This window comes from Gallus gallus, chromosome 2, assembly GCF_016699485.2.
Source record: "Gallus gallus isolate bGalGal1 chromosome 2, bGalGal1.mat.broiler.GRCg7b, whole genome shotgun sequence".
NCBI lineage: Eukaryota > Metazoa > Chordata > Aves > Galliformes > Phasianidae > Gallus > Gallus gallus.
Window position 1 is genome coordinate 115722448 of NC_052533.1, and position 27635 is coordinate 115750082.

The 27635-nt window shown below is 38.2% G+C and overlaps 1 long non-coding RNA gene across 2 annotated transcripts; it reads right to left on the reverse strand.

Annotated features, from left to right (window-relative positions):
- Nucleotides 1-7177: 7177 nt before the first annotated feature.
- LOC121109551 lies at nucleotides 7178-26674 on the reverse strand. 2 transcript variants are annotated; one of them, XR_005856124.2, is made up of 5 exons: nucleotides 26599-26674; nucleotides 14471-14582; nucleotides 13536-13616; nucleotides 12511-12650; nucleotides 7178-10725 (listed from the first exon to the last, which is right to left on the reverse strand). It is a non-coding gene; the product is annotated as an uncharacterized LOC121109551 (long non-coding RNA). The 2 variants fall into 2 exon arrangements; XR_005856126.2 differs by lacking the exon at nucleotides 12511-12650.
- Between the last annotated feature and the right edge of the window lie 961 nt (nucleotides 26675-27635).

Genomic DNA, 27635 nt, shown 5'->3' on the forward strand with positions numbered 1-27635 from the left:
TAGACTCATGGATGTTCAGGTTTATCAGGTAGCTTTGAACCTAATCTTTGCTTACACTGGGAGGGACATTGCTTCCCTAGTCCCCACCTTCCAACCCCTCAGCCTGAGGGGTATGAAAAGTATTGTGCAATGAGTAATTGCCAGTGAAGACCAAGGCAAAAATTTAGACTGCCTCAGCTGTCTCCTATGTTGTTTTAAATCACAGTAGCTTTAGTAGTACCTGTGATTAAAAGCCATGTCTGGATGTATCTTACTTGTTTAATCAACCATATGTGTAAATTATAACTGGTTAGATCACTGAAGTAAGTCTATGTCATCTCATTCAGGGTGATAATTGGTACAGAAAGTCACAGCCTTGGCTACCGTAATCTCTAAACCCTATCTCTAGGATCTTCTTTCTGGTTTGTCAATCTCTTCCCACTTTATTTTCATACTGACCTCTGCAGCAGACACAGCTGCCTTGCTGCATCACTGAGCCTCTGATACGTTGTCCTGTGTCTGATGTCTGCCTTTGCGATGTCTTGCCAGCCTCAGCATCTATCATCTGCTGTCTTTTTCAAGCACTTATTCGTTGGAAACTCTGGTCAGACACTCCTCTACTTTGTTTAAATCACTTTTGTGCTCTTTACTAAGCAAGACATGAGCCAAAACATTGACAATTCTTCTAAATTCAACAGCTAGGCAAGCTATATTTATAGTCCATCTTGGTTTAATCTGGCTAAAAAGCTGCCTTGCCTTTATTTCATTAGCTCAAGCTAGCCATTGCACACATAACTTTTTTTAAATTCGTAAGGACAGGAGATGGGAAGCTGAGTGGATGGTGCTTGCCTAGTCTGAGTCACTGAAAGATACTAGTGAGTGTCTGGGACCCCAGGAAGGCCTCTCCAGTGCAAAGTCTGGGGCTATGTGTAGTGCTTAGTACAATAAGGCCCTTATCCTCATTTGCGAGTTGTATATGCATCTGTAATGGAGAAGTGAATACAAATAGTAACACCCTCATATGAGATCTTATACTCTTCTGAGATTTGCATTTGCAGTGTACTAACATAGGCAAGCTTTTGCAGGTACCTTTTTTCCATAAGTGTTTTCCACTGTGAAAGTTATTCTGCAAAGGCTAATAAATGGATATTTGAAGTACTGAAACACTGTATAGCTAAGTTACACAAATTATTAATTACTTACAGAGTGACTAACTGGCAAAGTGAGAGCAAAGCATGTGACAGAGGTATTTGTGCATGTCAGATACAAAGCGTGCTTGGATCAATATTGTGTAAACAAAGACATGCACAGCTGAGTTCACCTAACTTTGACACATAAGCCCAGATGGATTTATTCTCCCAGTACGTATGCCTCTCATTAATGTTATTAAAAAATATTCCTTCAAACAAGATGAAAATATGTCCTTAAGCTAAATGTTTAACACTTATTTCCCATCTTATTTTTATTTTTTGGAAACATAGAAGAGAAATATTCCTCATTCCCCAGGTGGACCATAAGAGGAACAATATAAACTTTGTATTTTAGTGTTAAAAATGTAAACATAGATGAAATGTACTTTAAGGCTCATTTTGCCAAAGCTTTTCTTGGATGATTTCCATCAACATACTTACTATAATTATTTTCCAAACGTTACCCATGTGATTCTCATTTGCTACATGTTTAATTCCCTGCCTTAAATTAGGGCACTCAGATATTACTGAAGATGGCAGACACCTGAAGATTTGTAGGTTCAACCTGAATAATGGCTCCACAGTGGTCGCATAGAACTCATGTGATACTATATGAACTACAGTAAGGGCTGGTTCAAATTCCATGCGTGGATTCAGTCTTGTACCTTTTGAAGCAAAAAAGCAGATGTTATCCGTGGCAAGATACTTCATGTATAAAACTAATGTTTTAAAGGTACAATTTTTAATTTATTTCTGGTATTCCACATGCAAAAGCCTAAGGGTTTCCATCAAAAGCAGCTAAAACAAGTTGTCAAAGATCAAAGCAATTGCAGTATAATTAGGGCTAAAATTGAATTGTGTTACCTTGTCATTTATGTCTCCTATTCCTCCTGCCCTAGACATCAGCTACAAATAAAGGCTGTTACAAGTCAAAATTTGTCAGCTTAAACACTGTCTTTTCAACCATATACTGCTTCACTCCATTGATTTTAATAATATTTGCCAGTAGTGAAATGCAGAGTCCATCCACTAAAACGTCTTTGTCCTACATGTCTGTCGCTGTTCAGTGTTCACCTCCTGTTTCATTTCCTTGCATACTTCAAAAACATCTGTTTGGATCACAGTGGGATTGATCAGACATCTAGCAGTTGGGGACTCTACTGCCCACAACAAGGTGACTTTCTTGCAATCTCAAAGGAACATTAAAAAATCCTAGAAAAGGGCCAGCAGCACCCAAAACATTAAATGCAAATTAAGTTTATCTATTCTAGGCTGGAACTCAAGAGGGAGTATGATTTTTTCTTGGAAGATATGAATGTCATTGAATGTCTATGAAGATCTTGTAATTCTCTGAAAAATGTTCTGCACAGCACTTTTTAGTCTAAAAAACTTCAATTAGTGTGAGCAAGTATTTTTATTTTTCTATTACTACAGCATACTTCCCCAGTTACTAAGGAAGACAGTAGAAAACAGAAAAGTTTATGGAGCACATCTGTCAAAAAGTGACCTTTTCCATCACTATCACTTACATTCCTTCCAGTGTAAGAGGCAGAGGGCAGCCTTGCGTTTCTTTATTTTCTATCCTTCTTGGCTATACTTTGTGTTTTAATTCCAGATGTTATGAGACACAAGGTGGGTTATTCAAAACTATTTATTAGCTTGTTAAATTGAAATGCCTTTGCTCTTTGGCCAAGTTTTATAGGAACCCTCAAAACATTGGAGTACCTCACAGGCAGTGCCCTACCTTTATAGATGACATGAGTGCAATAGGACTTGATTTTTCAATATATCTTGAAACATATTTTTCTAACAAGTACACATTCTTACATGTATTTTCTTTCACTTAAATCAGCCAAGTTGTATGCAGTCATGATTTATGTCTCCCAAAGGATCTTAAGAATTTAAAATCTATAAGCCTGATCCCAAAGTCTTTACTCAGGCAAAATGCCTGAAATAAACCAGAGGATATATAAGGCTTCATATAACATTTGGCCTTGAAGAAAAAATACCATTAACAAAGGCAATTAAAGATATCGGACCTGAACTTTGCCTTGCGGGTATATGTATCTAAAAGTAGAGGAGTTATTAAGATTACTATTAATTACTTATTCCACATGTACAACTTCCACCAGTTTCCTCGATGGACTCTCTCTTTCTGGGAAAAGTCATCTGTTCCATCAGTGGGGATTTGTGTGCATGAATGTCTTTGTTAGCATTTTAATTTGGACCAAGAGAGCACTCCTGAGGAGAGCCATCCCCACTCACCGTGAGTTTGCGTTGCAGAGCACTCCCCAAGCACATAGACTGACTGCCTTTTGGACTAAGCCAAGCCAGAATATGTGCTCCAGGAGCTGAACTAATGCAACCCCACTGTTTGCTGGCATTTGTTCCACATAGCCAGAACACAGCTTGTCTGAACCAGCGCCCATCCCCCTGCCATGCAAATAATTTGGAAGTCAGATCCTCAGCACCAATCGTTTTTCTCTCCAGATCTGCTCATATTGGGTTGAATGACTTGCCAGTGTAGATACAGCCACATATCATCTTCCTCATGATCCTACTACAAAGCAGACTGTAACTGCAGCCTCAGCAACTAACTCACATGTCTGTTGCACATCTGTGCAGTGAAGAAGTCTGTGATATGTTTTCATTTTTTGTGTGTGTGTGAGGTGGTGTTTTGTTTTTGCTGCGATCGTTTCTTTAAACTTCTATCAGGGAATCATGAAACTAGAATTATAGTTTTCTATTATAATATCTAATTTAAGTGAAAGACATGCTGCTTCTATCTGCCCTGCTCAGTTAGTGTCTCAAGCTACCATGATCTCAGTATTTTTAATAGACAAACTACATGATATATGAACATCACCTACCTGGAAAACTTACCTGTCTTGATGGTGGAAAAGTTCATTTCACAGAAAATCAACATCATTTAGTTTTGTTAGCTGATAAGTTTCAGTAACAAATGTTTCTGGTGGTGTTACTCTTGGCAAATCAGTTATCTGTGCCATCTTTCAGCCTCACTGCTATGTCAAGGATGATGGTGGGTCAGTAACAAGAGTAGGGATGAAGCTTGGACCACAGTAGTTCATCTTTAAAATGCTTGATACTGCAGAGGAACTGCAGGATACTGCAAATGGAGTGGCACTTATTTATAGCCATTATGAATATAGTCTGTAGAATTTAAGTAAAAAATCTATATGGTACCTACAGCATTTCAGAAAGCATTCACTTTGTACTCAAAGTGTGAACTGCTACAAAGTTGGGATTATCCAAGCTAATAGAATTAATTTTTAAGAATTTGTGTCTTTAAGAAGGCACCTTTTTATAAAATCTTTTCTCAGCTTCATCTCACTATTAGTCTTTTTCCTCTCAGTGGAAAATTCATGAAATAGAATAACAAGAGAGCACTAACAAAAGGCAACTGAGACCCCACCGCCTGTACTGTTTTGGAAATTCCCGAGAATGAAAAACAGTATTGCTGAGGAAGAAGGTTCCATAATGCCTTAAGGTATACTACATTCCCTAAAAATGATTCCTAAGCATCTTTTTTTTACTGTCTATATTACTTTCAGCGTAGTAAGATTACAGACACACTAGTAAGGATTTGCTGGGAGCTATAACAGTCAAATTTTTCCATAAATTATCAGCACACACACACAAAAAAAAAAAAAACCCAAAAAACAGCCTTTTACTAGAAATTGATTTAACACTAACAAAATTGTGCTTATCTTAATGAGTTAATTTACTGTTCAAGTGGATATCATATGCTATTCCCCAAGGCTTTGAATAGAATCTAAAAATACTTGTAATGGATATTTAAAGTAAATTGTCTCTCTCCCATAGAATGGAAACATTAGATCTATGTCTGAATTAATGCAATGGATATTTGAACAGATGAAATGGAAATTTCAATGGAAATACAGAATGGGCTTTTCAATAAAAGACTGTTAATTACATCCTCGGACTTGATTTATGGATTCTTTTATTAATGTATTTCAAATGAAAGGCAATAAAAGCGGAAGGCCATGAAGAATTGCTGAACTTTCTTATTATGATTATTTGCCATCTTGGACGCTTCTATTGATGCCTTAATGCTCAGAAGCTTAAATCTACCTACCATGATGGAAACAGAAGACAATTGCTCCAGATAATTTTCAATGGCCATATATTCCTTAACTGTACAGTGGTAATAACATTTTATATATGTTTTTTTACAGGATCTTCCAAAAAGCTATTCAGTATTTGTGATGATTTAGATTTTAAAAGTAATTAAATATTTAATTAAGAATTAAACTAATCTTGAAGTCTTAAAATTCATTAAGTCACCTTGGATTAGGTCAAACGTACCTGCTTTTTATTTGGAGTGCCTTCGGAAATGAAATCTGCTCAGATGATGATGGCTATACCTCAGTGGTCAAGGTCAGCAATAAACCAACACTTCAGTTATGAAGGGAAGAAAGTCTATATTTCAAAGGTATAATGTTTAGATGCATACTGAAACTGTCCCACAACTGGGTGGAAATCCAGTGCATATTTAGCAGTAGTATTTTCCCTGGTATTCTAAACAAATTCTGTTTACTGATTACATTTAAAATCTAATTTACATTTACACCCTAATTACAGATAATATTAAATTCTTATCCTTCTCAGTACAGCTGCCACCAACTACTTTAGATAGGTTAAATTTATTGTAATAAAAACTGTCAGCTAAAGACTGTGCTATGGTTAGCAAAGGCACGCTGGTGTCAATAAGGTCTCAGTATTGCAGAGACTTCACAGGAAAATAGTTACACATTAGGGAAAATTTTCTCAAATAAAAAAAAAAAAAAGAAAGAAAAGAAAAGAAAGGAAAAAGAAGAGATGCAGCGTAAGCTATGCATAGTATACAGTGGGAATGCATTCTTTAGCCACAGCTGAATAACAGTGTCAGAATCTTTTAATCTCCTCTTCTAGAGCAAAAGTAAAATCACCTAACTTCTTACCATTAACTGTCTTCATATAAATGCTTTGGTAATCACAGCCAAATCTCACTAACCCATACCACCTATGCCTTTTAGGACTTTCAAACTGACCTGTAGTTTGCGCTGCTGTTTTATTCTCTGACTTTGTATGTTATGAATGCAAAACCGTTGAGCCAATTAAACAGAGTGCTCCTCAAAACAAAATAGAATGAAACCACAAACACAATTTAAGTTGTAACACTGAGGAATATAGAGAAAAAAAATTACCTAATGCCATCAAAATGAAAATGGAGTGGAAACATCTGATGTCGCCATATGTACTGCTTTACCTGCATATCTCCAATCTCCCTTACAGTCATTTGGACAGTATATTTTACCATACTGCAATATCAGTTAGACATATATTTTAAAAATTAAGAAATGTTTAGGAAATGACACAGTTTAGCCAATGGCAAATAAATGAAATTAAAACCTGGCCTTTTGCCACTGAAAACAGAGACATGCTCCTAATGTGTTGACTCAAAGCTCGTAACATTTCTGGCAAATGAAGCATGAAACACATTGTCAGATAAATAGAGACTGTTACATACAGAAAACTATGTTATAGGAACGTTAAGATTGAAGTCAAGCACTCAAAAGTTAAAAAATGCTGCAGTTAGGGACGACTAAGTAATATTAATTCAACCTACTTGTACATGTTATAGTGTTACATGATAATTGCAATAATTATTAAGTGTGCAGAATGTAACGTACATATGAAGGTAATATCCAACTGTTAGTCCAGCTCTGGCTGGAGTATTTCCATCCACCTAATTACTTTTCTTCCATATGGCCAGATACTTAGACCTCGTGGGGTTGCCTCAATGACATCTTTCTGAAATGGGAGGTGGGAGGCACATGTCTCTGCAAGGCCAGGCTCAGAGCCAGAAGCCATGTGCCAACATACCTGAAAAAATAAATCCCAAGTGAAAGAGCTAGCCTCGTGCCTACAGAGTTCTGGTCATCTGATTTATTGCATAAGTCTGCTTGTGGGAACACCTGATACGTTTTTACAGAAGCTGAGAGGTGTCAATGAATAAAACAGAGACTTTTAAGAGGAGAAAGGGCAACTTAAGTGCAACAAGAAGCCTGAAAAACACTCCAGTAATGGATTCTTATCTCTCTATCTTCACCAGAGTTCTTCATGATAAGGTGATCAAAGTCTTTAATTAACCTTCTACTAATGTCTACTGCTAAACCCAAGACTATGTTGGAGAGAGAGGTTCTCCGGGGAAAAAAGTACTAATTTGTGAAGCATTACAATAGTATACCAACATTAGGACTGAATTCAAAGACCGGAAGGAAAAAATCGTCCTGTTGGTCTATATCACATATTGAATACTTAGATCTCAGAATATAGAACAGTCAGCCATGTAGCTGCCACATGTTTTAGTGTTGGTTTTCACAGCAGTGTGTTTCATTGCACTACACAAGTGTGGAATGTGTCTCTCTCCAGATTTCTGAAAGGACCACTTTCATGGCTACAGACACATCCATTTCTAATTACCAGTCCTCTTCTCCCTTCTACTTTGGCCCAGTCTCCCAGGTTCTGCTTCCGATCTGTCTCATCACATGCCTTTCTGTTCCTCATCTATCTTTGCCTTTGGATCAGATTGTTTCTTCCTTTACTGCTAAGGCACCATTGTGAATGGCATGCCTGTTGGATAGAAACTGGTTTTCTGTCTTCTGTTTTTTGTGTAACAACACAAGTCTACCACAGCCCTTGCAGCACTTCTCCCAGGGAAGCACACACATATTTCCAGTATTCTCAGCCACAAGCATTTAAAAAATCAGGATGCAGACCACAACAAATCAGACTACGTTAAAAATAATAATAATAACACTTCTGTTGTTCTTTTTATTAGACCTCTTGTTTTTTAGGATTTTTTTCAAACTTTTTTTTTGAGAGTTCAGCATGTCCTCACACTATGTTTTCAGGCTTTTCCCTGTAATAGTGTGTGCTGGAAACCTACTTAAAAAAATATTGTCAGCTGAGATTCTCAGCTCAGCAGGACTTCAGAAGCTGGCATTTTGAGAAAGACATAATGTGGTGCAAGAGATGAGTTCGAACCAGGAGGATTGTCAGTTCTGTGCCTTGGCCAGCAAACCGGAGCTGTGTGGGGACAAGGCATGCGTATGGCCTTTGGAGAATTGTCTGCCAGGCTCCAGCTGCCTTTGCTGAGCACATAGCAATGTGCTGGCCAGAGCTGTCTGCATCAACTTTAATTGCAACAGATTTTTATAGGGAGAAAACTACTCACCATTTTTGTCTACTTGTGTTATATTACTGGACTTAAATATCTAATTTTAATTAAATTACATATCTAAAAATGTCTGTTTTTTTTTCTTCTCCATATTAAGATACTATTCCTCGATTTTCGAAAATTGTCTCCAAATGTCAAGAGGTTTCCCTGCTTTAAAATTCCAGATTTTGCAAAGATATGCTTCTGAAAAAAGACACTGTAAGATTTCATTTTGACATATAGCACTCAGAAATAAACTTGCTACTGAGAATAGGGATTATTTTTTCTTTGTGGTGGTTTTGGGGCCAAATTCTGCCCTGTTACTTTGGAAACCTTTATTTAACAGGAATTGGCAGCTTCTAGACATAGAGAAAAAGAGGCAAAATAGATTTCATAAGCTTAAAATTTGCACATGTTGAATCTTTTCTACTTATTTGTATGTAAATCTTACTTCAGCTGGTAAACAGAGATCTTCACAAATTATAGTGATCACAAGTTCACTTACAACCCAGTGTTTGAAAACATCCTTGAAACTGTGTGATGGGCCAAACTCTACCTTATAACACTGGAATAAATTCAAAATAATTCAGTGAAAAAAATGAACACTCAATCTGGAATTCAGGCTTACCCCAATAAATTCACTCCAGACTGAAGTTAAAGACAGACTGACATCTCAGCAGAGTATCTAGCTGTAAATGCAATTTAATGAATACAACAGTGACTCAAACTATTCAGGAGGAGGACTTATGACATGACTGTTGCGATACTTGCGTCATATATGTGTTATATTCCAAACATGACTTTCTTTTTTGCTTCACCTCCGAATCCATCCCAGATACGGAATAATTAAACTTTTGTATCCTATAAACCTACAGTTGGAGTTCTCATAAACTGCTAAAAAATTACATCAGTCTCCTACATGTAATTCTAAAAGCTATTAAATGCCTACGTTATGCTGCACACAAGTGATAAAAGTATGTATGTGTGACACTATGTCTGCTTGGTCGTGGAAAAAGAGAGAGAGATGTTGAAATACCCAATTCTACCATTAAATAATGACTTGCTTATGAGACTCACCGACCTATTAAATACAAACATCTGGTTTAGGTGTTCAGGATCCAAATGAATTACCCACCAAAGACTTACTGGGCATATCAGACCACAACCTACTCCCAACAACCAACTCACCCAATATTTCACTTGTGGAAAAAGTTAATGTTTTTTTCAAAGGTGTGGCTTGTTACACAAAAGTTGATTTTTCCAGTAATGACAATAAGGCTCTATGGTTTGTGTTACTATATTCTTCAGTTTCGTTTAACGCTACTCTATTAAACTTATCAAATAACTGTCCTCAGTCATATAGTGATCCCATCCGCTCTGATAGTTTATGAGCAGGGCTTGCTGGAACATGGAAAAGAAGAACCTCAGAACTGTCAAGAAGGGTTTGCATTATTACTTATAAACACTTCTGTGCGAGTCAGTGTGAAACAAGAACTTGTAGATGGTGTTGAAGGAGAGGTGACAGAAGTTGTAGTGCTGAAGATTTTTGTGATATTAATCTGAAGCCTAATTACTTGTAATTATTCTATGTTTATGCTCCTAATAGACTAAGGTCAGTGTTTATCCACATATATGTCTTTTTGTATCCATGCCCAATTGTTCTGGGAGGGAACTGCTCAAATGCCTGCTGATGTCTGCTGAGGAAGAAGCATCATTATGCATTCCATGCTCTGAGCTGGACTGATATCTATTCTCAACATATTGTTGCTGCTGTATAGATTCACCAAGAGACAATTATCCTTGCTTCTGCAAAAGTAGAAAACAGCCCATTGGCTTTGCATTGCAGAGAACAAAGAAGGAAGTGTGCCACTGCTGGGTGTTTGGCAGCCATAAAACTATGTTTGCTCAGAAGTGTACACTGAGCCTGCCTCCCTGGCAGAGAAAATCTGTATCTGTGTGCAAACCAGGTGGCTTCAATTCCTGTCTAGCCATGCTCAGATCTCAATTATCCAGTAAGTCATCTGTGTAGCCTATGATCCTGGGTCCTTTTACCCAGGGGGAGAGATTGGATTTTCTAGTTAGAATAAATGAGCTGGCTGCAGAAACAGTCATAGCAAAACTCCTGTCTCCAGCAGGTAAGCTGAGTGGCTTTTTCTAACTGGAGCAGCAGCCTGCCCCTGGCACTACCTGCAGAACAACATCTGCTTAGAGACTGGCAGAGAGTGGTGGGAAGAGATGGCTCTGCAGCCTATAAGCCTTGGATGCTTTCTTCTCCAGTTTTGTCACATTCTCCTGTCAGCAAGCCAAGTTTTGCTGAAAGAGAGAAGAATATGTTATCTCATAGAAAAATGAACACTGGAAGGAAATTCCCAACCCTGATAAAAACACAGCTAAGTTCTCTTTCCGCCTTGGTGAAAGAATGCAGTGCTGTGTGTGAGGATGTGAGGATGGGGAATAGAGAACAGGTGTAAACACACTTTATCAAATACATGACACCCGCCTCTTACACGTTCTCTAAGTGAAAGATGCTTTGCTAATGGCTGTACATCATATACTTTCTTCCTTTTCCACTCACTCTTTTCTACTCCTTTGTTTTCATGTGCTAGATATGCTTTGAAAACACAATCTATGTATGCACTAGTCTGTAGACTAGCTGCTTGCAGACTACACGCAAAAGAACTGTATGTAAAAAAGTAATTAATTGTTAGCTCAGTATCAATTAGCCTCATCTTCTGTTTACATGTATTATTGGGTATATTTCTAATAGACTGCTGAGTTGCTAGAGTGGGATGGCTTTTTAAAACTACATTGAAACAGCAAAGAAAATAAATTACAGGATCCAAAAAAATAAATGATTATGCAAAGAGATCTCAGTGTATTTCCTTTGGGACCTTAAGTAACTTTTATGGTACTAAACTAACCAAATTTAGGCAATACTGCAAAATTTAGCATAAACATACCGTTAAGTGGAGGCATGGTTATGAAAACTTAAAACTTACCACAGTCAATTATCATCATCAGCAATGCAAAAATAATTGTATTTATGGACAGGAAAACATTTCAGATAAACACATTAATAACTGTTTAAAAATTCCTGCCGTTACTGTTCCTGTTTATTAGTTACTCTTCAAATAGGTTAATTTGAAAATGCTACTGGATTGCTTAGGGCTGTTCCATCAAATACTATGCGAAATCCCCAAATACTATAGGGCTGAGGTAGATTAGTAAGCCAATTTAATAACACATTATATTTAAATATAATATAATTAAGGACAATGCAATAAATCTAAACAATTCACATACTCAAGCTGTTTGTCCTTCATGAATAGGTTTTTCAGTAGCTGACTGTTTAACCAACGCAAATGACTTTATTTAATCATGTGTAATTTTGGAACTTTGGATGAAGCGTTCCCACAATATCCGGTGCAGATGTTATAAAGTTGAAAAAAAAAATGGGCAAAATACCCTATTTTAAAGCTGATTATTTTAGGATTAGAACAAGATGTGTAAACTGAATGAATGTCAAACGTATTACAAATTGTGAAAATATTGGGCAACTGCTTTTTCCCTTATTTGCCTCTGTGGTGCAGATAAGATGTGTATCAGAACAAAGGGAAATCTGTTTGATCAGAGAGCATACCCTGCTACAGAATTTTGAAATACTGTGGACTATGTCCAAGCACTGAAATGAAACAACTATTCATATTTGTTGTACAAAGTTGTAGTTCTCCAGGTAGTAGGTTCATTATGTATCATCCTCTTAGACATCAGTGTAACTTCTTGTGTGTTAGAGGTTCTTCACTGTTCGTATGTACAGAACAGCCCTGATCCCAGCAACCACTTCTTTCATTTCATGTCTGGGATCCAGGACCTAGGAGGACTGGAAGCTTAGAAAGTGAGCCAGTACTTGTTGTGCTCTATGGCCAAAGCTGTGGTTCCCTGGACATAATCAGTGGAAAAAGCCGTTGCTATCCCTTTCTTCAGCCAATTGTTTTCACTCTGCACTGCCCTCTCAGCTCCCTTTCCTTCTCCCATGTTTTCCTTACACTAAGGGAAAAGCTGTGAATTAATGCACTGAAGTCTTCAGAAGGAACTTACCTTCCCTTCTGAGGATGCTCAACCAGCCTCACAGCAGAAAGGGTGCTGAATTTCTTTCTCAATTACAACCTGTAAGATCCTTGTCCACTTGCTGACAAGACACTACTAGGTAGATGTTCTACCCCACATTTGGTACAAGCCTGAACAGGACAATAGGAAGGGTCAAACACCCAACACCAAGGAGTAAGATTTGAGGATTGTAATGTGATGATAAAGTAGGCACAGCAGTCTCAAATGTTATATTGTGTTCCTGTAGCCAAACAGTTCATCAGCAATATAGAGATACACTCAAGAATTGTAGGGTAGTTAAAATTATGTTTGAAATGTATTCGCTGGTAAAACTACCTTTGAATGTATTGACTGAGAGTAAACAGTGAAATATTGTTTATGAGCTGTGGGTGGCACGGAGCACCAGCTCTGAAGGGTGCGAATCCTGATCAAAGCTACCTTTGAAACCCAATGATTGCCTGCAAAATGTTCTTTGGGGGTACACAAACATTTCAGTACCCAAACAAAAATTTCCTTAGAAGCTGCCAAGAGGTGTTACCTCTCACAGCCGATGTACTCAGGGAGGAACTTAAGGAATTTCAAAGGAAGTAGTAGCTTGAGCATATGAAAAAAGATATGAGGCACTGCAAAGGCAGCTCAAAACAAATGATTTTGGTTTTTGGATTAAAAACTCCACCAGTTTGATAAATCGTTAAGAAAAAAAACCAACAAAATCTTCCTCAGAACTTTTTTCTCTGGGCATATAGAAGGAAACCACATGTGTATTAAAGTACAAAGCAGAAACCCGAAGAACAATGTGGAACAATAAACCTTTTGAACATTGAAACTTATAGCTACAAATATCAAGTTATAGAAAGGCAAAACTAAAATACCCAGTTCATCCACATTTTGTCCTGCATGTGCTATAGAGAAACAAGGGGATTACAGTTATGGAATTTCAGGGTCTGTGGATGTTTGAGACAGCGTGCCATGCCTGAATAAACACTGGTAAGGGCACTTCTGTGCTATGGTTTTACCTGCTAGTTTGAGCAGGTGAAGTAAGGGTGCACATCACTGCAGCACAGATGGGCCTTGGATTTCTCTGGTCACCAAAACATCTGAAAATGCCAGAATATTTCAGTCACATGCAAATTTTGATGACTATTGCTTTTGGCAGCTACCAGCTTTCCCTATGCGTTATAATAGCTTCTTCCAAAGATACCCCAGACAAAATGAATGGGAGTAGCTTCCCACACTTAAGTGACACCCATTTCTTTCTCTCTCCCATGTGCCAGCCTTTGCCCGGTCTCTCAATTCTCCGTTCCATGGCACATATTCCTAAATTTTCCCTTCTGTCACCAGGCACGCACTTGAAACAAGTCTCTTACTCTGTCCTCTCTGCTTTATCAAGTGCATCTAGCATGCATGAGGGCTTTGGAGAAGTATTTTATATGCATGGTCACATTTACTCCTGCTGGCTGTAACTGGAATTTATGAAATTACAACACCACTGTTCCCTCAAATCTCATGCTTCAGAGAAACCCTTTGAGAATTGCTCGAAGGATGGCTATTCTCATTGTGCTCAATGACAGTAAAGCCAAATGCCCCCAGGGAAAAGTATGACCTCCTATCTGGCTGGGAGATGGAAACAAGAGAATCCCGTCAAGAACAAAAGGTTCGAAATACCACTGGCAAAATCACAGCCTGCTGAGGTCAATGGAGTAAGAATAAGGGAAGATGGAGGATGCTCTGCAAGGGGACTTCACAAGGTTTTGTGATTGTCTCTGTTGGTGAACTTTATTATGCAGCCTGTTCAGTCGTGAACATTAACAGGAAAATATGTCAGAAGATCACTAAGCTTTTCTTTTATTGATAGTCAACTATAATTCATTGTTCCCCCCCCCCTTTTTTTCCTATTCCTTTTCTTTATTCCCCCTTTTTAATGAAAGCGATGACTCTGATGAGTTCCTACCTGCAATTGAAATCACGTATGGGTCCTTAAACTGCTTTGAGAGCTTTTCTTGCAAATAGTATGTGCTGTACATCTAAATCTAAAAAAATGTGTTGTATTCCAAGCAGCACATCTGTCTCAAATAAAACAAAGCAAAAGAGAAGACTGAGAGTCTGAAATACAGTGAATAAATTCATTTGTAACAGAAAAAAAAAATGCAAGGCATAGACATATGCTTTCTTTTTTTTATGTTATAATTCTAAAGCACCAATCAAAAAATAGAATACTCAAATATTATTATATTTTACTTTTTTCTTTTATGGTAGAAATGATGCCATATTTATAGACATGCCACTAAATTTTGCTACAACCTAGTGTTCAATCTCAAAATTAATGCCTATAAGTAACTGCCATTGTAACTCTTGTACACACTCTGTATTTGTACATCTTCTTTACTTTTTGTGTTTTGACCCTAGTGATTTTTCTCTAGATGTCTAGACAAATTTAACTTTAGCAAATTAAAACTTGAAATGACATTTATTTATGTTAAGAAAATATGTAGCTTTGAGAAAATAACTAAATATGTTATGAATTATAGCTGTAGTGCACTGAGTCACATACTTGCTCAACAGAATTAAATGTTGGGTAGAATCAAATTGTAGAACCTAGAGTGTACTGCTTTAAAAATAATTAAAAATCCTAGAATATTTCTTTGGGGTGTACTGAACTAATATAGAAAGAAGTCTACCCTTAATGTAGTTCTATTAGATTTTACACAAACAATTGCAATTTTCAGACAGTGAGGAGGGAATCAGGAATACTGCTAATAAAGCATCTGCTGTGCAGATACTTGTGAAAGTCTATGAATCATTACTGTGTACAGTACATAGCTTTAAAGGAAGATTCTTGTTGCATTAAATGTTGATCCATGTAATCCCAGTTATCTTTCCTTGTCTTAGCTGTTTACTTCTACTTACAGTGTTATTCAGCTTTTTTTTTTCTGTATCTCACATCACTGAATTTTACATTACAGGCAGAAAACATTCATTTCCTTGCATTTCAGTGGCAAAACTTATAAAAAACCAAAACCCTAAAACATATAGATGCAAAGTATTTTGAACATCAACAAAATTCTTAGTAATTATGGAAGAAAGTCTTTATCATTTTACTGCTTGAGATGTTGCTTCCCATGATTGTGGCTTGGCTTTCAGGACTGTTCTTATTTAATTCTGTTGATTTAAGTCCAATATTGAGATACAATTGGATATTTTCCCACTTACTTCACTAAGATATAATCAGTTCCTTGCTGAGATAATCTTTTTCACTGAACATTCTAACATTCTCATGTGATAATTTCAAAATAAATTCTTGATATTATGCTAAACAAACAAATTGATAACAAATCTGTGCTTTTACCCAAGCAGTGAGTTAGAACAGCATTCAACATTTCCACTTGTTCTTGAAAAAAAAAGTTATGCCAATGCTGAAGGAGGTATGATATTTTCCTATTACTGTAGCTCTCCAGAAATTTTGTTCCTAATCCTGAAGGCTTCATATGCTCTACATCTGCATGATGCAGGCACCTTCATTAGGATCAGACAGTTCTTTATGTAAATGGCTTCATAAGAGTTTGCAAGATTGGAATATTGGAATACTTTTATTATAAACAATATGATAAAGACAAGATGTAATGGTGAGTTGGTTCTATTGTTCCTTCAGAAAAATGGAATCTACATTGTTTCTGCTAGATCCAATCTTTCCCCTCAATTAAAACCTTTTTTCTTTTTTGACTTTTTGCCATGGACAGTGTTACAAGAAAGGCAGCTGTATTAGAAGAGCGCTTGCTCACTTATGGAGAGGATTATATGTCATATTTTCTGTGATAACAGTGGACTCAGTTTGATGCCCCTAGAGATCCCTCTCAGTCTTGTGCTTATATGTGCATTCTGTTGGTATTGTTGTTGCTATTTGGATAGGGATTTGGGGTCATTTTAGGTCCAAAAATTTGGTTAAAATGCCCTCGGCAGCTGCCTATGTGTTATACTTAAATGTCGGCTGACAGAAGTTCTACAGACTTATCCTGCTAAATTGATAGTGTTTCACTTCAGGTTTAGTGGTATATTTCATCACTGGCTAATAGAGAACACTTCTGTATCCATTGCTTTTACTCCTTCTAGGTTATCCTCTTTTAAAAACGTCCCCTGTAGGTGTTCTTGTTAGCTGGTATTTCCTTTCAGCGTCTCCAGTAAGTTATCCTTTCACTGTGGGTAAGTAAGAGTTTGCAAAACTTTGCACCCTTATTCTTAAATTAAATACTGACAAGGAATGGAAGTGTAAAGCATGCTAATAAGCAAGACCTCCCTGTGGGAACCTGTGATAGAAGACTGTTTCACATTGAGAGGCAGACAGGGCTGTTGACACAGGCTGTCAAAAAGGCTTCATGTCTTTGAAAGAAAATCTTAATCTTCTTTATTCATGTGTGAACAGGTCCAGGCCTTCATCCCGTAGCTCATACGCATTGACTGTTTAAACGGTGGGTTGCTAGGCTTTGGGTAGGGTTTGTTTGCTTGTGTCTACATTGTACGAATGGATGAGGACTGAAAATTAAAATCTGTCTGACACAGAGCACAGCTTTTCTGTCTCTGTTTGAAGAGACATGGCAACCCAGGGTGAAATGAGAAGGAATTTTATTGAGCGCAAAACCCGCTCAGTGTTTAAATGTTGGACGCAGGAACTGAATGGTCAATTTGGGAGGCTTGTAGGTTGTTTATAGACATTGGGATGGCTGTCAATCACAGTACAATGGTGAAATTTGTGTCGGAAAAAAAGTGCTTTTTAGTGGCTGAACTCCTGTTTCCTGTTAAAATGCTCACATCAACAAACAAAAAGGGGTTTTGTCTGAAGTTTACAAGCAAGAAAATTTCAGAATAACAGAGATGCTGCTACTGTTGTGGCACCTTTTGATCATTGCGGCACTGACTATTTAACATTTAAAACCAAATTTTACAGAGAAAGATCCTAATGCTCCGTGGGTCTGATTCTGCTCTACTTCTGTTGCTTATAATTCAGGAATGGGTCAATTACATGAAGGGAATTGTGCTACTGAAAAGAAGTGTGATATAGGACTCTGGGACTTGTGTTCCATATGTTTGTACTATTAAATGCTTCTCTTATATATATTTTGTATGCTAGTTATATATTTACAGATCACTAGTAAGCAGAAGCAGAAGATAAATAGTATGTATGAAAAGTAATCTCTTTCAGCACTTGCTAATAACAATCAGGGAAAAGGGGCTAAACAATATTACCCTTTCCAGTTGCTGTTAAAGTTAATTGGCAGCATTTTGCTACTTCAATTTACAGAAGTTTATATTATCTCGACCATAAAATTTCACAGTGAAACTTGGCAAAAAGTCAGACTTGCCACTATAGGCTTTGGAACAATTAAAGAGGAAGAACTGAGTGGGAGATAGAATTGAGCCTACATTACAGAGTAGAACTTAATATGTTGAAATTGTTGGACTTTCTGTTTTTATAACATGAAAAAGCATGTTTTACAGAACTCTGGCTGAGAACTCAGCCCTTAAAATCTGATATAAAATGTGGTTTCTAGGACCTTGTGGGAGAAGGGCAGAGAAAGAAAACAGCTTAATTTCTTCCATTGTTTTCCTTTTACCTCAGACCATTACAGATCAGAACCCAGCTGGGGCTGCTCAGATATTTTTGCTTTAAGGGTGGAGGAAGCATGGAGATTCAAGCAGAATAAGGCACGGCAGACCCACCACTCAAGCATTATCTTATCATAGAATCACAGAATCATAGAATTATTTGAGTTGGAATAGACCTTTAAAGACCATCTAGTCCAACTCCCCTGCAATGAGCAGGGACACCCTACAGCTCATGTAGGTTGCTCAGAGCCTTGTCCAGCCTGGCCTTGAATGTCACCAGGGTCAGGGTGTCCATCACCTCTCTGGGCAGCCTCACCACCCTTATTGTGAAAAACTTCTTCCTTGCATCCCACCTAAATTTCCCATCTTTTAGTTTGAAAGTATTTCCCCTTGTCCTATCACCACAGACTCTGCTAAAGAGTCTGTTCCCTTCTTTTTTGTAGCTCCCCTTTAGATACTGAAAAGCCACTATCAAGTCACCTTGCAGTCCTCTCCAGGCTGAACAGCCACAGCACTCTCAGCTTGTCCTTGTAGGAGAGGTGTTCCATCCCTTGGATCATTTTTTTGGCCCTCCTCTGGATGTGCTCCAACAGGTCCGTATCTCTCCTGTACTGAAAACTCCCCATCTGGATGCAGTACTCCAGGTGAGGTCTCACCGGCACAGAGTAGAAGGGCAGGATCACCTCCCTCGCCCTGCCGGCCAAAATTCTTTGAATGCAACCCAGGATACAGGTGGTTTTCTGGGCTGTGAGGGGATATTGTTGGCTCATATCCATCAGTACTCCTCAGTACATTTCAGCAGGTCTGTGCTCCATCCTTACATCCCCCAGCTTGTACTGATAGCGAGGGTTGCTGTGACCAGGTACAAGACGTTGCCTACAGTCATACTGTATTTCTTCAATTCTTATAAAGACCAGCTTTCAGCCCTTTTATTTTCTGTAAGCACTGAGGGCTTGTAGAGTGCAGCAGGAGATGTCATGCAGTTTTTGGGTTCTGACCTGCAGGACTGTTCCTGCATGGTCACCTTCCAATTTTCACACACTTCCTCAATGTAAATATATTTATTTACATTATTTTCATGCCTCTCTGAGCAAGTTTTTCATTGGTATGTGCAGTAACAGACAGCTTGCCATTTTATGTGGCAAGGGTGTGTATACTTAAATTCCAGATATACTATCGCTGTCAGTTCTATAAAACATGGCAGTTATTTCCCAGATCACTTGCTTCTCCTTCCTTCACTTTAAATCTACAGCCTTAAAAATCTACGGTATAGATAATGCCTGAAGTGTTTGTGATGAGAAGCCTTCTCATGTAATTTTAAATGAGAATGCACAAGCGAGGTAACGGAAAAGTAAAAGATCCTATCACTCGGTATATCTTTGGCTATTTATCTTTTGTATCTTTTGCTCAATTCCCCTAGCAGCTTACCTCATGGAAATCATATTATACTCATATCACTGCTTTCCAAACTGAAGTTGTACTTTAAAAAAAATCCGTCTTTCCTTCTTTACATTTAAATTAACAAAATAAAGCAGGTTCAGTTTTAAATAGTGATTTAGTAACGCGTTGCTCATTGCAACCCACTCTATTTCTGGTGCATAGTACCAAGATTCACTACTACTACATATAGCTTTCTTGTGCCAGCATGTGAGAAGATGGTTGCATCTGGCTTCATCAGGAAAGCAGCTTCATGGGTGAACTGCCACGTGATGCTTCAAAAACCAAGCTTCCATTCTTGCAGTACTACAGGAGTAGCACCACCCTCAGCAGCTTTGGGTGATTTGTATCACTGTCTATACTTAGCATGCTTGACAGACGCAGTAGATAGCTTCCTATGGCCTCTCCCAGCTTTATCTTGCTCTGCTCAAGATTTGCTCCCTTCGCCTTCAGTAATGCCAAATGCATTTTTAATATGCTCACCCTGTTCCCATCCTATTGATTTCTTCCTTTCTGCCATGAGTTTTTTCAGTCTTGATTCTACAAAGACTTCCCGTCTTAAGATGCCTCCTAAAGACTGCATATATACTTCTATACAACACTTCTACGTTATGTATTCATATACTACACATATTGTAGAAGGAAACAAATTTGCTTTCTCTTCTTTCCTGTTGTGCTTTAGTATTTCTTCTGCAATGTAGAGTTCTTAGGGGCAAGGACTGGATTGGATTTTCTGGATGTGGACAAGTACTTTGTTTCTTAAGAGATTATAGCTGGCATAGAGAATCTGCAGCAAGTTGCCTAGATAGCTGGGAGCTGTATGCTACAGGAGGTGGTCAAACAACAAATGGCATCTTTCAGGCAGCAAGTGTTCCTCCCCCTCCCCCCTTCCTCCAGGCTTTATTCTGGAGGTCTAAGTTTATAACAAAAGAAACAAAAAGGTTTTTATATAAATGGAAAAGAAAATGGAGCCCAGCTCATGTTACAACTCGGCCTTCTGACAGCCGGGAATGGAGATCTGCCCTACTTAGAGGCCTCTCTTTGCCCTGAACTGCAAGGGAGCTTTTAATATTCCCTCACTTGCTCTGAGTGCTCTCTGATTAGACCTTCAGCTCTAGCTCTGAGTTAGCCTGAACTGTACGTTTGGCAAAGGTTGCTGCAAAAGTTTTGTCTGTACAGTAAATGTAACAGTGGAGCCATTATCCACTGCCTTGGTGCTATCAGGGTACAAATAAGAAGCAGGGTATATGTGCACGGTGATGTGATTGCTCAGAAAGCTACACTGTGTTGCAAATCCTTTAAAATAATACACAGAGAAGGATTTTTTTTGAGTTTCCATTAGTCACAAAAGCCAACATTTGTAAGACGTGTGATTAAATTTAGTCAGGGAGATAAATGTGGTAGGGTTTTTTTCCTTTTTTTTTTTTTTTTTCAGAGATTAATGGAAACTGCCCAACACTTTTGGTGTTGGTGCTGAAATATGTTCAAATTTAAGAAGGTGCTTTGAGTTAATAAAGCAGGTGCCAGAATGCCTTGGGTAGGTGAAGGCTAAATCCAAATTTCTTACTCAGATGCCTAATTTTAGGCAAGGCAGTATCTGCAGGATTAAGAATCTTTTATTAGATTAACTACTAGGAAAAAAATCAGGCACGGGAACACAAGGCATTTACTTGTTATGCGCTTAAAATTTTGGGGAAATCATTCACACTTCAAGAGATGTTCTGTGCTGAAAATAAACCACGCTTTATACTTGATTTCTTGGTGTGCAGACTTTCAGCAAGGCATTTAACAAAGGTGAAACACAATTTTAAAAGGCAAATGACTTGAGAATCTATACAGTGTAGTGAAGCCTGTGTTGAAAGCCCCAGAAATGTTGCCAGGCTTTGAGGCTGATTGATTGTAGTTTCGTGCTAAGCTGATTTATAGGTGACAAAATGTTTTCCTTTTTTTTAATTCGTGTCTTCCTTTAGACAAGAGCTTCCTCAAGTTTATGGCCCATAAAATAATAAATTGTTTGGAGAGTGAAGGAAAAAAAGAACATTATGCTGTGCCTGTAAAGCAAAATGGAAAGTGTGGTCACTGGCTGGAACAATTTGAATCAGATATGTTTTATGGAATAAATACCAATCTGGCTTCTTTTAGGATTATCTCAATACAAAAAAATGACCAAAGAGAATGAGAAACTTAGGCAGAACTACACTAAGTAATGCAAACATGGCACACAGAGCATCCCACAACTCCCTCCTGTGCAAGGCTCATCCAATGTCATCATCTCTTTTCTTAACTTCCTTTGCCCTTTGTTATTCTTTCTGCCTTTGCAGGAGAGGGAGGCATGAGGAGATTTCAGGGTTATTATTTTCTTTAGTTTTTTAAAGGGACCAGATAAAAAAAAAAAGAACCCAGATGACCTTTGGAGTTGTGGCTGACCCTATTTAATGAATGCTGGGCACTTGTATTGTGATGTGTCCTTTTGACTTAGATCCCATAATATCTAAATTCCCAAAGTGCTCAGCAGCAAATCCATGCTGGTAAAGAAACAAATGGATGTAAATCATTGATATTTGGAGCCAACCATTTTCATGATGCCAACTCCCATGCATTTTGTAAAAATGGCTAATTTCTTTCCTAACTGCCTCTGACTCACTAAGATACCATTAGCCCTCAGTTCTTTGTTTTTATCTGCCCTGCTATTTTGCTAGCACTCTGCTCTCTATACCCTCACTTCTGTTTCTCAGGATGTTAGACAGTGAATTATCTATTCACTTTAGAGACATCCTTCCCATTTTCAAGAATGAACGCAAAAGGGAAATTGGATAACCACTTTGTTTCTCTTCTAATTTAAAATTTACCAAAAAAAAAAAAAAATGTGGAAGTTGGTAAGTGTGTGTGTGTGGGGAGGGGGGATCTATCAGTTTCTGCTAACAGTATAAAGATTTATGGGAAGAAAAGAGTTCTTTAGATCACCCTTGCTGTCTCATGAGAAATACTATATGCAGATTTAAGGATCCGCCTAATTTTTATGCCTGCTCACTCCTCCTTAAAAGGATTGCCAGCTATGTCAAACAGTGAGGTTCTGGTACAGTTAGTTTTTCCTTCTCCTGAAAAGAATGCATTGCCTTTGAATGGCTTACCCTTTATCAGCCTGGTTGTTAGGACTCTGAATCCCATCGTTAAAGTCTACTCTGTCGACAACAAAGTAGCAAATGACTGTTCATTGCCTTAGCACTGCTTTGCTTTAGCAAAAATTGGGAAGACTTCATTCTGTATTGTAATAGGTCTGGTATAGGAAAGCCAAGAGCCTCACAGGGGGACAGCAGGTTTTTGGTTCTCAGTCTGAATTTGTTTCTAAGCTTTTTCTTAATATCACAATGGCCTCTTGCTGAGTATTTCTAATGCCTCACCAATGAAGTCAGGGTATATTATGCCATCTGTCTAGGAGTCAACACTGCAGGTCAAGCTAATTTAAAGTGGCACTTTTCATCTCCCTATGCCTGTATGCATTACATTTAATAGTTTAAGTGAATGATTGTATCTCTTGACCCTGTAACAAAGGACAAAGCTCATGTTTGTATTTTTTCATTATCTTTAGTTGGCAGGGATATGGACATTTGATCCTTTCATGTAAAATATGGTTAAACCAGAGACTGATGCTCAACTCTTGTTTAAGCAAAGCTATGATTGTTTGTTTGTTTTTATTCCATCTTCTAACATTTTTTTGAAATGTAACTAAGGAGGCAAATACATATGGTGAGATTTTGTAAATTTATCATTGAATGAGAAGTTTAAATATAAAAAAAATCAAAACTCCTATAATCTTCTTGACCTTGACAGTGGAAAATTTATGGGGGGAACTGTTTGCCCTAAGACAAACAGAAGAGTTAGGTAATGATCGTGGAGGAAAATTATGCCCATAAATACCTTGGATGCTATGAAAAAAGCAATCCTTAGGTCATTCTTTCTCATTTGAAATGAACTTTGTGGAGTTAAATGTAAAGAGGTGATAGCTGAATGGTCAGAATGGAAGTCTGATAAATACAAAATGTGCATAATACTGGGAAAACTATGTGAATGTGAGTACTCAGTTTGATTTGTCTTTCATGTTTTGCCTCCTTTTTTTTTCTGTTATTTCTCTTACTTGCTGTTTTTCCCAGGTGTCACATTTTCATCATTTTCCTTTTTCTATTCCCTATTGTGTAGGGAAGGGGAAGAAGGACTACACACAAGTATGTAATTGTTATGCACATTTGAAATTTGGAAGAGGAATACTTCATATGATTAGGCTGTCAATAAGCTATTTTCCCTCAGTTACAAAAGTGCTATACATATAACATAAATCTGTCTCATCCACCTGTACTGACCCAGGGACCAAAGTTATGATTGTATATCTGAAATTAATTTCAAAACCAGTTAAGGTATAGCTTTGTAAATTATCTGTCTAGGCAGATATATTGATCATAAGGTTTTGTTGCATTAAAGAATCTTCTTAAAGAAAGCCTAGTCCTATCTGACAACCATGGTCAGCTATCCATCTATTGCCTCATTTTGACGTGACCCTTCCTTCATTAATGAAAGGTAGGGCACAATTCAATACACACACATATACACACGCAATTTCGAATGTTAAGAAATTGATAGATCTATTTTGACCCTCAAATCCTACACTACAATGGAAACACAAGGTGTATAGTACTCTTTGTCATCCAAGAGACTCTGAAACTGAGAGAAAGCACATGGGAAAATGTGACTGAGCAGAGGGCAAGAATACAGATGTAAATGTGAAGCCTGCCCAAGGTACAGCTTGTAGCTGAAAACATTTGAACTGCCAAAACTAATGTTTTTGCAGAAAGTATTAATTTCACACCTACTACATTTACTAATGATGTTACACAAGGTGGTAAGCACAAACTTATTAAGTCACTCATTAAGAAGAGAAGGAATAGGAAATACAATATGCAATACACATTTTTCACATTATGCTGAGTATTTTCATATGCATTTCTGTGCTACAAGCAACAAATAAGTTTTGAACAAGGACTGAAAAAGTGGGAAGAAATATAGTTCTTGTGGAAATATTGGCAGCATTTTCAATATGAATTCATTATATTTTAATGCTGTTTCTGATATCTGTGTGCATATGAAATATATTGGAATTTGATAATACTGTTTTGTGGCTTATTAATCAAAATGTCACTTTTAAGTAGTTCTAACTATTATTGTGAGTTAAATATTGTATTCTAGGTAAAGGTTACCCGTCCAGAAGAAAGATTCATAACTGAGAAGTAGGACTAATGGCATAGTAGACCACTGGTGAAAAAGGAAAATTATTAGAAGCTGTAATGGTGACTTCATTGGATAATATAAATCTGGTATTGTAATGATGTCACACAGAGCTGTGCCTTTAAAATGGCATTAAATTAATCCACTATGGCAAGACAAAAGTAGCTTAGAATTACACGTTAATATTAATGCTGAGCACACTGTTATCAATTGTCAAAGATGACCCTTGACAAACGTAATGGTTAAGTTCTGAAATTCCCATTATCAGTAATAAAACTATTTTTAAAAATGAAGAATGAACATTTATTAGTTTAAATGTGTTGTACTTACATAGCATGAGAGAAAAATGAGGTACTTATTCATTCTTGCGATTCTAATGTGTCTAGATCATATAAAGAACCATTGAGAAAGGACATTTAAAGAGACAACAGGCTGGTGGTCATTAGTAGCAAAAATATATGAGAAGTACTTGTGAGAGAGGAAATGCTGGAAAGTTACGTAGCATCCTTTGCTTTCTGCAGATTGATTTATGTCATTCTACATTTCCCTCTAATTCAGCTTAATTCCTGTCTGTTGTGTTCAGTCAGCCCTTGCCACCATGGTAGCACATTTCTACCTATGAAGTCCTAGAGTAATTGATAACAAACACCACTGATAGTGTATACTGGGACAGTTCATGATGTTTCACAGAATCACAGTATCATAGAGGTTGGAAGGGGTCTCTGGAGACCACCTAGTCCAAGCCCTCCTGCTAAAGCAGGTTCCACACAGTAGGTTGTGTCGGAAAGTGTAGAGGCAGATTTTGAATATCTCCAGAGACTCTACAACTCTCTGGGTAATTTGCTCTGTAACCCTCAAAATAAAGAAGATATTTCTCATGTTTAGCTGGAATTTCCTGTGTTCCAGTTTGCACCCACTGCCCATTGCCCTGTCTCCAGGCAGTACTGAAAATAGCATGACTCCATCCACTTGACATCTCCTTTTTAAATATTTATAAGCATTCATAAGGTCTCACATCAGTCTTCTGTTCTCCAGGCTGAACAGTCCTAGGCCTCTCAACCTTTCCTGGAAAAGAAGATGCACTAGGACCCTCATCATATTTGGTGGCCCTCTGCTGGACTCTCTTCCAATGTTCCCTGTCTTTCTTGAACTGGGGAACCCAGAACTGGACCTAGCTCTCCAGATGTGGCCTCACCAGGGCAGAGCAGGGGGCAGGATCACTTCCCTCAACCTGCTGGACACACTCTTTTTAATGTATCCCAGGATAGCAATGGCCTTCCTGGTCACAGGGGCCAACTGCTTGCTCATGATCAACCTGTTGTCCACCAGGACACCCAGGTCCTTTTCCAGAGCTTCTTTTCAGCAGGTCAGCCCTTAACCTGTACTAATATATCTGGTTATTCCTCCCCAGGCACAGGACTCTACGTTTGCCCTTGTTGAACCTCATCAGGCTTCTCTCTGCCCACCTCTGAAGCCTATCCAAATCTCACTGAATGGCAGCACAGCCTTCTGGTGTGTTGTTCACTCCTCCCAGCTTTGTATCATCAGCAAATTGCTGAGGCATACTCTATCCCTTCATCCTGATCATTGATTTATATGTTAAACAAGACCAGACCTAGTACCAACCCATAGGAAACACTGGTACCTACAGGCCTCCAACTAGACTCTATGCTGCTAATTACAACCCTTTGATCTCTGACAGTCTGCCAGTGCTTAAGCCACCTCACTGACCGTGGCTTAAGTCAGTCCCACTCTTCACAAGCTTACCTGGGAGGATGTTATGGGAGACAAATTCAAAAGCCTTCTTGAAGTCAAGGTAGGCAACATCCACTATTCTCCCTGTATCTACCCAGCCATTCATGACATCATAAAAGACTACCACAGAATCCTAGAATCACCAAGGTTGGCAAAGACCTCCGAGATCAGTCAGTCCAACTGTCCACTTAATCACCAGTATTTCCTACTAAACCATGTCTCTCAGTACAATTTCTAAATGTTTCTTGAACACCTACAGGGTCAGTGACTATACCACTTCCCTGGACAGCCCATTCCAGCTCCTGATGACTCTTTCAGAGAATTTGAATCTCCCCTGGCCCTACTTGAGACCATTCTGTCTAGTCCTATTGCTGGTCAAATGGGAGGAGAGGCCAACCCCCACCTTGCCACAACCTCCCTTCAGGCAGTTGTAGAGAGTGATAAGGTCTTTCCTGAGCCTTCTCTTCTCTGGGCTAAATCATCCCCATTCTTTCAGCAGCTCCTCATAAGACTTGTGCTCCAGACCCCTCACTAGCTTTGTTGCCCTTCTCCTTAAGCCCTTCAGGGTCTTAATGTCTTTCTTGTAGTGAGGGGCCCAAAACTGGTCAAGCATGAATTATCGTTCATGAATTGATGTTGACTATTCCTGATAACCTCTTTTTCTTCCACTTGCTTGGAGATGACATCCAGTATAAGTTGTTCCATCACCTTTCTAGGGACGGAGATGAGGCTGGCTCATTTTTATTTTTCTGAGTCCTTCTTGCCCTTTTAGAAGGCAGGAGTGACACTGGTTTTCCTCCAGTCTTCAGACACCTCTCGTGTCCTCCAAGACCTTCCAAAGATGATAGTGTCTTAGCAATCACTTCTTACAGCTCCCTCAGCACTCATGAGTGCATCCCTTCAGTGCCCATAGATTGGTGTGCATCAGGTTTCTCTAGAGATCATTGAGGAGATCCTCTTCTGAAGCCAAGAATTCTTTCTTGGAGTATTGTTCTCAACTGAAGGCACACTGGATTTTGCCTGGACTGGCATAATGTAATGGATCCTAC